This window comes from Tupaia chinensis, unplaced genomic scaffold, assembly GCF_000334495.1.
Source record: "Tupaia chinensis unplaced genomic scaffold, TupChi_1.0 Scaffold000097_1, whole genome shotgun sequence".
NCBI lineage: Eukaryota > Metazoa > Chordata > Mammalia > Scandentia > Tupaiidae > Tupaia > Tupaia belangeri.
This window is the reverse complement of record NW_006159559.1, coordinates 7996518-8011390: the sequence shown is the minus strand read 5'-3', so window position 1 is coordinate 8011390 and position 14873 is coordinate 7996518. Positions and strand designations below refer to the sequence as shown.

Sequence of the window (14873 nt, the reverse complement as noted above, 5' to 3'; positions counted from 1 at the left end):
ACATTTTATTCAGTGACCAAAGAAGCTGCAAAGCTGGTCACCCAGACATTAATAGACAGAAACATGCAGTTTTTAAATTAACCTTAAAACCAAGGAGAAAGTGTGTTCAACTTTATTGACTCGGGAGTGATTATCTGGTTAAGGGATTATGTGATTTTCTTTTCCATGGATCTCCTTCCTCTATTGTAGAACTCTGATGACTCTTGAGCCCTCTCCCTAGAGGCATGGTAAGAAAAATAAAAGAAGGTGAAATAAACAGTCTTTGCAGATACTAGCTAGTAACTCTGGTGAAAGCTTGCTAAAGGATAAGGCGAATGAGCTTTCTTGATCATCAGTGGAATTAAGTTATGTTTGCTATACCTAGTCTCTGTTATTGGGAATAATTATGAGTTGGCTGCATGCCAATTTATAGGAACAATGTCATTTAAATAAATGATGTACATCTGGAAGTTTCTGTTTCTCTCTAAATAAATCTAGAGCTGACTTAAAAGTTGGATTACTTTCAAAATTTTCATTTTGTCAGATTTTAATGATCATTAGATCAGTAAGAACAGCAAAGGGAAGGTGGGTAGTTATCTGCGACTGGGCTATTTTAAAAATTGTTGAAGTACCCCCCTGTGCACCTCCACTCAGGCAAGGAGAAGTTTGGGCTGGACACTGTTCTGTAAGGGGGACTGCTGCTTTTCCATTGCCATTCAGAATCCTAATTACAGCCCTCAGTTGAATCCATGCTGTATGAGTACGTCTGTAGAAATCACTGAAGGGGTTTCTTTACTTGAAAATTTATGGATGTAACAAGGGGGGTTGGAAACAACTAAACTCTTACTGCTGAATAAGCTTTACAGCTTACAAAACAGTCAAACATTCACTTCGGAAAAAATGTACTTAACAAATCACTGCTGATATGCAGTGCCATATCTGGTATTGTTTCCAGTTCCCGATCCCTGAGCCATCAGCATAACCTTTAGCCAGGTGTGGTTAAGGGAATAATGGTCCATGCCTGGGTTTTGTTCAGATCCCCCTCTTCTATCATCGTCTTGTTCTGGATCATTTCTGATCGTCAGTGTCCCATGATGCTCTGCATCTCCTTTGAACAGTCACATCCTTGTAATGAGATGAATATCCTAATCGTGGCAGTTCTCACTGTCACCGCTGCAGTTGCTTAGAATTCATACTTTCAAAGTGTCATCACTAGCTGCATTTCTGCAATGAATACAACTGCTGTTTCTAATTTGCTCACCCAGGGCAGATTCCTACAAGGCTGGGATATAAAAGAAGACCGCTCCCTTTCACCACGCTGTTCTCAAACCATCACCAGATCCTTCACTGTGTCTGGGCTCTGTCCCCATGCTCCGCACATGCTCAGGAATGGTAGGGTTTCTATACACAGCTATAGCTTTTTAGAAACCATGTAAAAATAGCAATTTTTTTTTTGCTGAAATTTCTACCATCTGGAAATTTCTCTCCCGCTTTGTTGGAGTACTTGACTGAAGTATATCTCTTGGGTCATAATTTCAAGTATCTTTCTGTGGGGCCACAAGATTTGCTCTTTAACTGTTTGGAGTTTATTCTATAGGTCACAAAACCAGATTATAGCTTATATATTTGTGTTACATTATGTCATTAAATTTTTTAATATAAATTATATTATACATAGAGAATGGCATAGATACACAATCTGTGGAAAATTAACATAAACATTTACTCACAACTTAGCTCAAGAAAAGGAATATCATGAGTCTTTTAAAAATCTTCTGTGTATTTCTTTGAACTTATCTCCCTCTCATTAAGGGTGAATTTCAAATGAACTATTCTCTTATTTTTCTGTATAGTTTTGATACATATGTGTATTTTCAAAATATGTATATTCCTAAACAATATGTTGTTTTCAACTTTAAACAAATGGAACTCTACTGAATGTAGTTTTCTGTGAGTCTTTTTTATTTCTACTTATCATTACATTGCTAGCATTCATAGTAGTGATTACACTGACAGTTTATTCATTTTCACTGCTGTTTAATATTCACTGTCATGAATATATTATATTATTGATAGACATTATGGCACAATTTTTTGTTTACTCTAACACTCAGTGATGCTCTGAACGCCCTGCTGCATGTCTTATAGTAAAATCTATGAGGAGAATTCCTGGCTCATAAGGTGCACACATATTCAGCTTTCCTATGTAATCCTAGTTGTTTTTTGTTGTTGTTGTTGTTTTGTGTGTGTGTGCTTATGGAAATTTACCTGTAACAGGAGTTTATTAGCGTCTCTCTTGCTACACATTCTTGCCAATACTTGATATGGTCAGACTTCCTAATTTTTTGTTATTTGGATAGGTGTGAAATCTGGTTTTTTAAAAGAGATTTTTGCTGAAGGGTGCTCGTGCTTACTGGAGAGACAGGGAGAGAGAGACACAGAGAGAGAGAAAGTGAGAAATCACTCCCCAGGGGAAATGGCCAGGCTGCAATCCATTTTCCTTCATTCTCTTGGGATTTGGGGAATGCATGCACATGAACCTGGCATGAGTTTCAAGCCTCTAGGTCTGGGACTGAACCATGGTCAGCAATGTGAGAGTCCAGTGCCTTAACCACTACACCATTAAGTATTAAATGAGGTGAAAGTCATTTCAGGTTTTCATGGGTATTTCAAGTTTTTCATTTAAAATGCCTTTGTAAGTCCTTTGCTCATTTATCTATTTGTTGATCTGTTTATTAATTATTAGTATATTATATATTTTGGATATAAGTCTTTTAATAATAGAAGTTATAAATATCTTCCTGTTGTATTACTTTGTAAATTCTTTAATATATATTATGGTAAACTACTTTCTTGATTTTAATGTAATGAAAATGATTAATTCCTGTCTTTTTAAAAAAGTTCATTTGACTTCTTTCCATTATGAACAAGGGGAAAAGAAGAGAGAGAGACAGACAGAGGGAGAGATACTCCATGGGTTCTCTGTACAGTGATCTACCCCCAGCCCAGCCTCAAATCACAGGCATGTATGCATTGTGTTCAGGGAGGTCTCTAGACACAACTTGAAAACCTTCCCATGTGGATCAGCCTCTCAGAGTTTTGTGTTACCTCTGTGCCACCATCTAGCCTTCAGTTCTTTTTTTTTTTTGGAAAGGTTTTTTGCTATAGGGCACATGCGCTCGCCAGACAGAGAGAGACATAGAGACAGAAAGCAAGAAATCACGCCCCCCCCCGGCGGGGGGGATGGTCACGATGCAATCCCTTCTCCTCTATTCTCCTCTCGGGATCTTGGGCATGCACGCACATGCGCCCGGCCTGAGTTTTAAGCCACTGGGTCTGGGACGTGAACCGCGGTTGACTACATGGGAGTCCAGCGACATAGCCATTACGCTAACTGCTGGTTCCCAAGCCCTTCAGTTCTTTTCTCAAGTTTTTTACTCCACAAGTGGAAGTGAGAGAGAGAAACAGAGAAACACTACCAACCAGGTCTGTAATTACCCCAAGTTCAGCCAGCGCTGGATGATGGGCACATGCATGCCTGATGTGCTCTGGAAAGTTTCCAGACTGAACTGGCAACCTTTCCATGTGGGTCTGTCTCACCACTATGCCACTGTCCAGACCAGCAACTCTCTTTGTTGTAATTTTTAAAAAATGTTATGGCTCTATAGTACTTTTAAAAATTCTCCCATACCACAAGTTCATAAAGATGCGTTCTAAAATCTTTTTATTTCTTTTCGAATTATGGTCTACAATATTACTTATTGTCTTATAAAATATTTATAGTTTTGTTTCTCATAAGTAGATATTTAATTTCCCTGGAATTACCTTTTTGTATGGTGTGAGTTACGGGATCTCATTTTCAAATAGATACTACCCATTTTCTAAGCATTGTTTATTAAAAAGTCACATTTTTTCCTACCACCTGTGGTGCCACGTATTTTCCCTCCAAAAATCAAAATTCCCTCTATATATATTAGTTTTCTTCCTGGGTTCTTGTTCATGTTCCATTGGCCTAATTGTTTTTCTCTGGAATAATTCCCATGCTGTCATGTTTGCTATAGCTTTATGAGTATTCATATGTAGTAGAGCAATTCCTCCAGCCTTCCTTTTCTTTCTTAAGTATTTTTAGCTCCTTATACACCTGTTTACATTTCAGAATTAGCCATCAAATTACACACAGAGACAGACAGATACATACACATTTTGATTGAGGTTACATGAAATCCATAAATTAACATGAAGAGAACTGTTAGGGTTTGTTTTTTTTTAACTTATTTATTTATTTATTTATTTTATAAACAGAGCCTTCTAATGGATGAACATAATATCTTACCATGAGGTTACCAGGCTGCAAGGAAGTTAAGCACAAGGGAAACCACATGTAAGTACTTCCCGTGGCATTCCTATTTCAAGTCCTCCCAGCCTAGGGGCCAAGCATGTGAGTGAAAAAATCCTCAGGTGATTCCTTCTCCAAGTGTAGGGTCACTTCCAGCCTTCAACTTTTCCCAGCTCTAGACTTCATGGAGAAGTGACAAGTCATTTCATTTTCCCTTTTCTGAATTCTTGACCTACAAGATCCATCAGCCAAGTAGAATGACTTGTTTTAGACGCCTAAAATGAGTGGCTTGAGGACCAATAGATGGCATAATGGTTACATCATTGGACTCCCATGTAGTTAACCACTGTTCAAGTTCCAGACCAGTGGCTTAAAACTCATGCTCAAAAGTGAGAAAGCAAGCCACCAGGTCCAGGACTCAAACCACAGTAAGCCATGTGGGAGTTCAGCATTTTAACCACCATGCCATTTGCTGGCCCCTGTTTCTTCTTTTTTAATATGTATAAAGAATATAAAATTTACATTTTTTTCTTACATTAATGTTATAGGTAGGACCGCCAATACAATGGTAATTAGAAGTGGTGATAGCCAAAACCAGTAGATGGCATAATGGTTACATTGCTGGACTCCCACGTGGTCGACTGCAGTTCGAGTTTTGGACCCAGCAGCTTCAAACTTGTGCCGGCCAAATGTGAATGCGTGCCCCAAATCCCGAGTAGAGACTGGAGGAGAAGGGATTATGTCATGGCCATTCTCCCTGGGGTATGATTTCTTACTTTCTGTCTCTCCATCTCTCTGGTGAGTACACGCACCCTATAGCAAAAATCTCTGTAAAAACAAAAACAAAAATGGTGATAGCTAATAACCTCATCTGATTTGAAAGACCAATGATAAATGTACCTTGATAAATCAAAGGTACAAAGTACTTCTTTGTTGTAGGCCTAAAACATTTTTGATTTTTAGTTTACTAGTTTTTATTAAATGTTTAAAAATTATTTAATGCTTATTCTGCATGTATTGGGTGAATATATGTTTTCTATATATTTCTGGGATTTGGTTTGTAACTATTTTTCTTAGGCTTTTTGAACTTATGTTTATGAGAGTCTTATAGTTTTGCTTTCTTTTTCTGTCTTTGATTTCAGTATCAATGATGTACTAACTTCATAAAACAAATAGAAGTATGTTTTCTCTTTTTCCATACTGTGACAGAGCTTGTAAAAATGGAAATGTCTTCTTTCAGCATTGGGTCGAAGTTATGTTTTAAATCATCTAGTCCTGGTGCTTTCTTGTGTGTGTAAAGATTTACAGCTCTGGATTTCTTTTCTTTAATGGATAGTGGTCATGTCAGGATTTTTATTTCTTTATTTCACTTACACTTTTAGTCTATTTGCTATAGATGCTTTGAAATTTATAGAGATTTGGTTTATGGCCTAGCACTTGTTCATTTTTTATAAATTAGCAAAACAGTCATAATATTCTTCCATCAGCTCTTTAATCTGTGCTGCATACATGGCATTGTGATCTTTTTTTGTTTTGCTTTGTTTTTAATGAGTGAGAGAAGGAAAGATATTTTGACAGCATGCCACCAAGTTGTGGTCCTTCCACCCCAGTCTCCCAGTTAGCAAGGATTACAGGCTCGCACCAGGTTAAACCAACGTTCAGCATGTGGCTCCGGTATTGTGCACTGGGGCCTTACTGCTGTACCACTGCAGCTGGGCCACATTTTTAGTTTTTAATAATGCTTATTTGTTTCTTCTCTATTTTGCTCTTGCTACCTCTTGCATATCAATTATATTATATTTAAAAACCCTGACACTTTTGATTCTGCTGGTTTTCTTCAATGTGTCATTTTTTTATGTCATTAATTTCTATTCTTTATATTTATTTTTTTTTTCCTTTATCTTCTTTGGGTTTATGATGTTTTTCTTTAGCTTTTAAGTTGGATGCATAGGTTAATTATTTTCAAACATCTTTCATTTTTTAAATTGCCATGAGGTGCATACCCTCACCAGAAAGAGGCAGAGAGACAGGGAGAGAGAGAGAGAGGGAGAGGGGGAAAAGAAAGAGAGAGAGAGAGAGAGAGAATGAGAAAGCATCCCCATGTTGTTTGCAGGGAGAAGTCAGGAAATACAGAGATTACTAGGAAAACATTCAAAGACCAGCCTAAAGAAGCTAGGTTACATAATAGTTACAGTTTAAATGCCAAAATTAAGTATTATCCCACATAACCTACAATGAAAAATGGGATCAAGAGTTATCCTGTTTAGTATAAGAATTTTTATATTAGAAAGTGATACTGGCAACAAGTTTCCAATATGCAGTGACTGGAAAATCTCAGTTACAGCTAAGCAGCTAAGCTACAGCTCAAGAAGTACCATTAAACTGTCTAGGAGAGGGTACACTTCAGTTTAATGTAGAACAGCATTTTTGATTTTTTTTTTTTTTGAGAAATTTTTGCTATAGGGTGCATGCGCTCGCCAGAAAGACAGAGAAACGGAGAGATAGAAAGTGAGAAATCACCCCCCCAGGGGGGATGGCCACACTGCAAGCCCTTCTCCTCCATTCTCCTCGGGGTCTTGGGCACGCATGCACATGCGCCTGGCGTGAGTTTAAGCCACCAGGTCCGGGACTCAAACTGCGGTCGACTACGTGGGACCCCAGCGACACAGCCAGTATGCCAACTGCTGGTCCCACATTTTGGGTTTTAAAAAGGCAGTAGTATTTTATTTTGGCTCTTTTTCTAGATGCCTAACCTAGTTAAGGCAACAGTTCAAGTGTATTAAGTGAAGGTAGTTACAATTTAATGACAATCATCACAATTTCCTGCAACCTACATACACTGTATAATGCTTACATGGAATGAAACCATTGTTACTTAATTGGTGTTTTACACACATAAACACACAACTTAAAAACTGTTAAAGGTACTCATTCCAAATGTACTATGGTAACAGGTTAAAAATGCAACTCTACCACAGAACTGAAGTAATATGAACAGCAAGCACCATTTGTTACCTGGGAGAAACGTGGCTCACTCAAAAGCTATGCCTGCATCAGTCATCCTCATCGCAATGGCTTGTCAAAGCATCAGGTTTCCAGTAGAGAAGCTAGCCTAGGAAAGTCAGTGACCTTTTGAAAAGTTTCGCATCCGTAAAACCAAGATAAGGCTACAACCATCTTGAAATCTGACAAGCTGTCAAATGGAAGAATAAGATTCCCAGCCACAAGGTAAGCTAGAAAGGTCCTCATGAAGCGCATGCTCGCTAGCTCCATGAAAGCTTTGTGTGCATAATACAGAAAGTGTTGAAGGAGGGCTGCAGGAATCAGCTACATCCATCCTGCCAGGCCTTAAACCTTGGGATTGGTGTGGTCCTTTAGGCTTTTCATGATACTTGGTGCCATCCGTTTAATGAGATGTTCAAAGATAAAAGCAGGCATGATTGTAATGGTAACCACTGTCCCAAATGATGACAGTATGTCTGCAATTGGAGAATCCTTCAATCCAATAACATTCTGCCCATTGATTTTACAGATGTTTTGTTCCGTGAGAAGATTATTTCTAGCTGTAGAACTATCTTTCACTATGGATGTTATTTGTCCATTTTTAAAGATAAAGCCAACTTGTCCAGTACTATCCAATGCATGGTGCTTGTGCATTCGAAGGGTCTGTCACGAATGGTCATGGTAATCTTCTCTCCAACAGCCTGTTTGAGCACTTAGTATGCTTTATCAGAGCTCTAGCCAGCACAGTTCTCACTGTGGGTCTGGAGTACTTGGTCCCCAAATCTCAGACCAACCAATGAGGCTGGAGAATTAGCCTGGACTAGTTGAACAAAGATACCATTATTTATTGATTTAAGCCTGAGCCCAATTTTTCCATCTTTCTTTACACAGAATAACTTCATGGATCCCTTGCTTAATTTCTGCTCTGCAAATTCCAACATCATTACCGGTTACTGGAGCCACCCTATAGTTCATACTGGAAGATCTTTCTACTAACTGCATCATTCTCCAGGAACCATAGCCATATTAGCATGCACTTCTTCATTTACACTCAGGGCCATGTATTGAGAGAGCTCCGAATACAGTTTGGGATAGAGATTTCCATCTTGAGAGATGGGAGCAGGAGCCTCTGATAAAATTGCTGGGTTGGCGGTATTTGTAGAAAAGGCACTGTGAACCTAAATTACTTTGTCTACCTTCAAGTCCTCTAGAGATGGATAGAGAGACGTTTGTAGGATTTTTCTGCACCGTAAGGATGCATGTGCCGCTGCCTCCTCTGGTCACCAGCTCTGACTTCTGAGACCTGATCATATAGTTTTTAGTGTTTTAAAACTTTTTGATTTATGTTTTATTTAGAAGTATATTTTTAAAATTTCCTAACACACATGGGCTTTTAGTTACTATTTTCTTAATTTCTAACTTAATTGTGTTGTCATAAATGTGGTGCTTGTGCTGTAGAATCTTTGAAAATTGTTGAGAATTGTTGGGCCTACTACTTGTTTAATTTTAAAATGTTCTCTGAGTGCTTGAAAAGAATGTGCATTCTATAGGTGCTGGGTGCCCGTTCTGTGCATGTCTGTAGGATCAAGGACATTGTCTGGCTCAGGAATTATACTGCCTTATCATGTGTTACAATATGTTATCTGTTTGATTTGTCTATTATGATAAATTGCATTGTGATAAGGGCCTTTCAAATTTCTTCTTTAGCCTTTTACATCTCTAGTCAATAAATCCATCTTACTTCTGGTGTATTTCAAAGTATTGTAAACATCAGCATGTTTCTTCTTGAACACTTCACTATTTTTAAGATCTCTATTTTTGCTGTTATATAGTTTATAGATCTATAGAATTTTGAAACTGTTATAGCTTTCAGGTTGAACTAAACATTTTATAATTGTAAAGTGACCCTCCTCCTTTTCAACAATGTCTTTTTCCTTAAAACCCTATTTTGTCTAATATAAGTGTAGTGTATCATGCTTTCTTTATTTGGCATTTGCTGGATCTATATCTTTCCATCTTTTTACTTTTCATTTTTCCTTTTGTTTTTGTTTTTGCTTTAGAAGATCTTTGGAGACAGCATAAAACTTTGTTTTTTAAAATTCATTCTAGTAATCTTTGTCTTTAACTGCAGTGTTTAATTCATTTGTATTGATAATGACTGATATATTTGTATTACTTTTCTATTTTTAAGAATTCTTTATTCAATATATTTGATATATATTTTTTTAATTTGCTGCAGGGCACATGTGCTCACCAGAGAGAGACAGAGAGAGAGAGGGAAAGTGAGAAAGGAAGCTGCCAGGTTCAGGACTTGAACCACAGTCGGCCATATGAGTCCAGTGCCCCAACCAACATGACACCTGCTGGCCTGTTTTATTCATTTTCACAATTTTATTTGGAAGTCATGCTTTATAAATGTTTTATTAATTTTTTTCTGTTTCTCTCTTTTTCTTTTGAATTTAGAATTACTTTCAGGATCAGCAGTTGGTGTAATGGCTATGTCGCTGGACTCCCATGTAGTCGACGGCAGTTCCAGTTCTGGACCCAGTGGCTTAAACTCAAGCCAGGTACATGTGCGTGCGTGCACAAGATCTTGAGGGGAGAATGGAGGAGAAGGGATTGTGGCATGGCCATCTCCCCTAGGGGGTGATTTCTCGCTCTCTGTCTCTCTGTCTCTTTCTGACTTTCTCTGACTTTCTGGCGAGGACATGCACCCTGCAACAAAAACCTCTCAAACAAAAAAAAAAAAAAAAGAAAGAAAAGAAAAAAAAATTACTTCCTTCTCATTTTTTTTTTTTTGTCTTCTTAGTATCTGGATTTAGAACGTTCTGTAGAAATATTAACGTGCAGATTTTAAAACCAAGCAATAATTTAGCCCTTTAAAAAAATTAAACAAGGTGGGACCAGCAGTTAGCGTAATGGCTATGTCATTGTACTCCCACGTAGTCGACTGCGGTTCACGTCCTGGACCCAGTGGCTTAAAACTCACACTGGACGCATGTGCATGCGTGCCCAAGATCCTGAGAGGAGAATGGAGGAGAAGGGATTGCGGCGTGGCAAACCCCCTCCACCCCCGGGGGTGGGGTGATTTCTCGCTTTCTGTTTCTCTGTCTCTGTCTGGCGAGCGCACGCACCCTATAGTAAAACCTCCCCCCCCCAAAAAAAAAAAAATACAAGGAAGTTAAAATGCTTTAACACAAGTTATCTCTTCCTCCTTCCGTTGCCATTTAGATTTAATCTTATTTTTACTGTGTGTGTTAGGCATTAGTCTTTGTTTTTATTTAGTCAACATTTGAATTTGCACACACATTTAACATTTTTCATGTTTCTGATGTCTTAGGCATTCCTCCTAGAATGATTTTCCTTCTTCCTGAAATGTATTTAGAAATTCCTTACAGCTCTAATTTCCTTGGACTATAATGTGTGATTTTGCCCTCGTTCTCTATACAAAGTCAATATGGGTAGAATTCCATTTCATCAGTTGTTCTTGTTAAGCACCTGAAGTCATTGTTTGATTGACATCACTGACCTTCCTTGCTCTGGTTGAGATACAACGATCAGGCTAATTAATGGTTATTATTTCTTTCTGGAAATTTGCTTTTCATTCTTGCTGTTTTGTCTTTTCTCCAATGTTTTATCATGATTTTATTAATCGTTTTTAGAGAGGTTTTTGCTATAGGGCGCGTGCGCTCGCCAGAAAGACAGAGAGAGACAGAGAGACAGAAAGCGAGAAATTACCTCCCAGGGGGTATGGCCACTCTGCAATCCCTTCTCCTCCATTGTCCTCTTGGGATCTTGGGCATGGATGCACATGCGCCCAACCTGAGTTAAGCCACTGGGTTCGGGACTCAAACGGTAGGTGACCACATGGGAGTCCAGCGACACAACCACTAAGCCAACTGCTGGTCCCAATCCTGATTTTATTCAAACCCAGCAAACTGAAGGACTTTTGCAGTGAGACCATGTAGTCACCACTTAGATTCTGCCATGAACATTTTACTACACTTGTTTTATCATATAGCTACCAATCCATGCAGCTATACATCCCCTGTCCAACATATTCATGTATGTGTTTTGGTGCATTTCAAAGTAAATTTACCTACTAGTATACTTCTGCCTAAACGCTTCGCCCTTACTCTTTCAAAATCTTCCTTTTATATTTGGTGCTGTTCATTTTGACTCTGATGCATCTGTTTTATTGATCTGGATTGGAATTGGATGAGGAAGTTAAAACTGAGCAATGATGTTTTAATATTAATTTTGAAAAATTACCGTCCTCTGCTTCATTCTTTCTATACTCCCTTTCTGTCACCCTGTGGTTAAATGTGGGGACTTCTGACTTTAACTTCTGTCTCTTCCCTTTTATATTTTTCATCTCCTTTTACTTGTCATAAAGCACTCTACGAATTTTCTTCAAATCTGTCTTCTAGTTTATAATTTTTTATTGTGATTTATTCTAATCCACTATGCAACACATTCATTGTTTCCAATTTCTTATATATACACAATACTATATAACTTCTAGAAATTTACAAATATACATAGCTTCTAAAAATGATGTGTATTATTTATATTCATTATATATATACAGCTTTAAGAAAAAATATAAACTTGTTTATTTTAAAATTTACTAATTTTGACAGGATTTTAGTTATTTTACAATATTTTAAATATCCTTTTCTCTTTTGTTAACCGTATTTTTAAATTCTATACCTGGCAGTTTTTATATTTGCAATCTCTGAATATAGGACTCTATAGTTTCTTCTCTCTGTTGATATGTGGTTATAAGTAGCTTATTTTTCTATAGTTAATGTCCATTGAGAGCTCCAGTTTGATCTTTTTATTGCCTACTTAAAATTTTTTTTATTTTAATTAAATAATTTATTTGTTTTCCAGAGGGCATGTGTACTTGCCAGAGAGAGAGAGAGAGAGAAAGAGAAAATATTCCCCCAGTGGGCTGTGGTCATGTCACAATTTTTTTCCCTCCGTTTCTCCATCCCATTAGGATTTGGGGCATGAATGCATACGTATTTGGCATGTTTTTCAAGCCACTAGAGATAGGCTTCCAACCACAGGCAACTGTGTGGAATCAGGCTGCCTTCACGCAACACTTAACCAATGTGTTACAGGCCTGGCCCAGTGTTGCAGAGTTTTTGAATACTTTCCTCCACACCAGACTTTCTTTTGCCTCTTTTGGTCATATGAGGGCACCATCACCGAGATCATTTCGAATGACATTTTTGGCTTAAGGATGTTTCACTTCCTTGCTTTTTGACCACAGAGGTAGTATAAATTCAGGCCCCTACATCAGTCCTCAGTGAACATGGCTGGAGATTAGGCATGTGGAGAGGCAGAGGTGGGCGTACTGACGTCCTCTCCCTGTGTGCGGTAGGTTTTATTCTAACTCAGCCCAGCAAGTTGCTCTCTAGAATACTGGCTTTGAGTTGGTGTCTGTGATCTGGGGCTTTCTCTATTCAGAACACCAGGGATTGGCAAGTACCTCCTGGGCAAAGGCCGGTTCCAGCATTTATTTACCCTTGAGGACTTGGGCTTTCTCATTGTTTCTGACATTTGAAGGCTTCCTTTACTTTTTGGCTGATTTATTCATGTATCAGCATTATCACTATGCTTTAACTTGTATTTTCATTTGTGTAATACTTGGAGAAGGTATCAATGTTGCTAGAAAAATAAGTCTATAATGTAATTTGAAGGCCAAAAAAGAGCAACTCAACACTGTTAATTTAATAATAAATTATTATTTCAGGTGAAAATGGTTCTGGATTCAATTTTCCAGTTAGACTGTTTCAGAGTACAGGATGAAATAATGTAGTTAAAAGGATAGTTGGCAGGGCTGGAAGGTGGCGTGGTGGGTAAAAGCACTAGACTCCCACATAGCCAACTATGGTTTGAGTCCTGGAACTGGTGGCTTGCTTTCGCACTTTCCCTCTTTCTCTCATTCTGGCTCTCTCTGGTCAAATTTTTAAAAAATTTTAAAAAAATGAATGATGTTAAATTACTTTTATTTAATTTTATTTAAATAAAAATTATTCTTTTTAAAAAAAGGATGAATGGAAAAAGAATTAGAATAGAAAAGTTCTCATTATATTCTTTTTCCTATCGGTCAAATCAATGCTAGTTTCTACTTCCTCTTTCTGGATTTCTATATGTATTAGTGAATTAATATTGCAATTTCCCAGATTCATGAAGCTTTAATAAGGTATAGTATAAAAATGCTGCACGTGGAATTTCGTATACAGTGAGCATTCAGTAAGTGTGAGTTAGAGTTGGCTTGTGCCTCCTTATCAGATGTTTGTAAATGCTTTCCAATATTTGCTCAGAGACATAGTCAATGCCTGTGCATGTAATAGTTCTAAAATGAAAACTCAGATTTAATATAATTGAGTGGCAAAGGCAATCCTAGGGGAGAAATCATTCTGAAGAAAACATTCTGATGGATGCCTTTAAACACAGGACTCAAAGAATTCCCACAAAGTTCCAAAGGACATGGGCTCATAATAGCTCAAAACACTATAAACCTTTTAGTTTTTTACATCATCCTGATACTTTCATTCTAATAGGGCTGCTCATTCCTAATGGTGGTAAATGTGTGGCCCTTTCTTGAATGGTAGGAAAAAAGATAATATACTCCAATTTATTGCCCGCACATTCCCATTTGATATTTTTTAATGTGAAGAATTTTAATTTTATTTATTTATTTATTTTTCAGAGAAAAAATTTTGCTTTAGGGCATATACACTTGCTGGAGAGACAGAGAGAGACAAAGAGACAGAAAACGAGAGATCATCCCTCCAGGGGGGATGGCCATGCTGCCTGCAGTCCCTTCTCCTCCATTCTTCTCTTGGGATCTTGGGCATGCACACTCACGTGCCCAGTGTGAGTTTTAAGCTGGTGGGTCTGAGACTTAAACTGCTGTCAAGTACGTGAGAGGCTAGCAATGTAACCACTACACCATCTGCTGGTTCCATCATGTGAATTTTTTTAAAAAACAGAGTGGATTGTAATTACTGAAAAGTAGGAGAATGATTTAGGGGCTCTTTGGGTACACAGACTAGGCATCCTTGGATGCCACAGTGTCAAGCTAAGTATAAGGCCTTCGATTTGGCTCATTCAGGGTGAGCCCAGATTATCTTTGACATTTACTGGATGGAGACGTTCTTGCCACAGGAATGAACTGTTTTCCAGTGTATTTTTAAACTGAGAACTCAATTCACTGTGATAGTTGAGTTGGCAGAGTTGATTGCCATTAAATACTCCCCCATCTTGAATGAAACTTAAAATGAGCCCAAGTAAAGTAGGAAAAGATGAAGAAACCCCTGGGCACTGCTGCCCTGTGAGTCATAGCAGAGGAAAGACATCAAGGCCTTCTGTCACTCCACGTCTCGAAGGCCTTGACTGATGTGGGGAATGGACTCCAAAGGTTCACCTGGTAGAATCTGTGGCTGGTGCTCTTGGACTGCTTCTCCTGTTACTTAATGAAGCTCCAGAAAAAAATCATCTTCATCTTATGCATGCCCTCAGATTCTTCATAATCTAT

The 14873-nt window shown here is 38.0% G+C and overlaps 1 pseudogene; it reads right to left on the bottom strand.

Annotated features, from left to right (window-relative positions):
* Positions 1-7663: 7663 nt before the first annotated feature.
* LOC102490115 (syntenin-1 pseudogene) lies at positions 7664-11492 on the bottom strand (annotated as a pseudogene).
* Positions 11493-14873: the final 3381 nt, after the last annotated feature.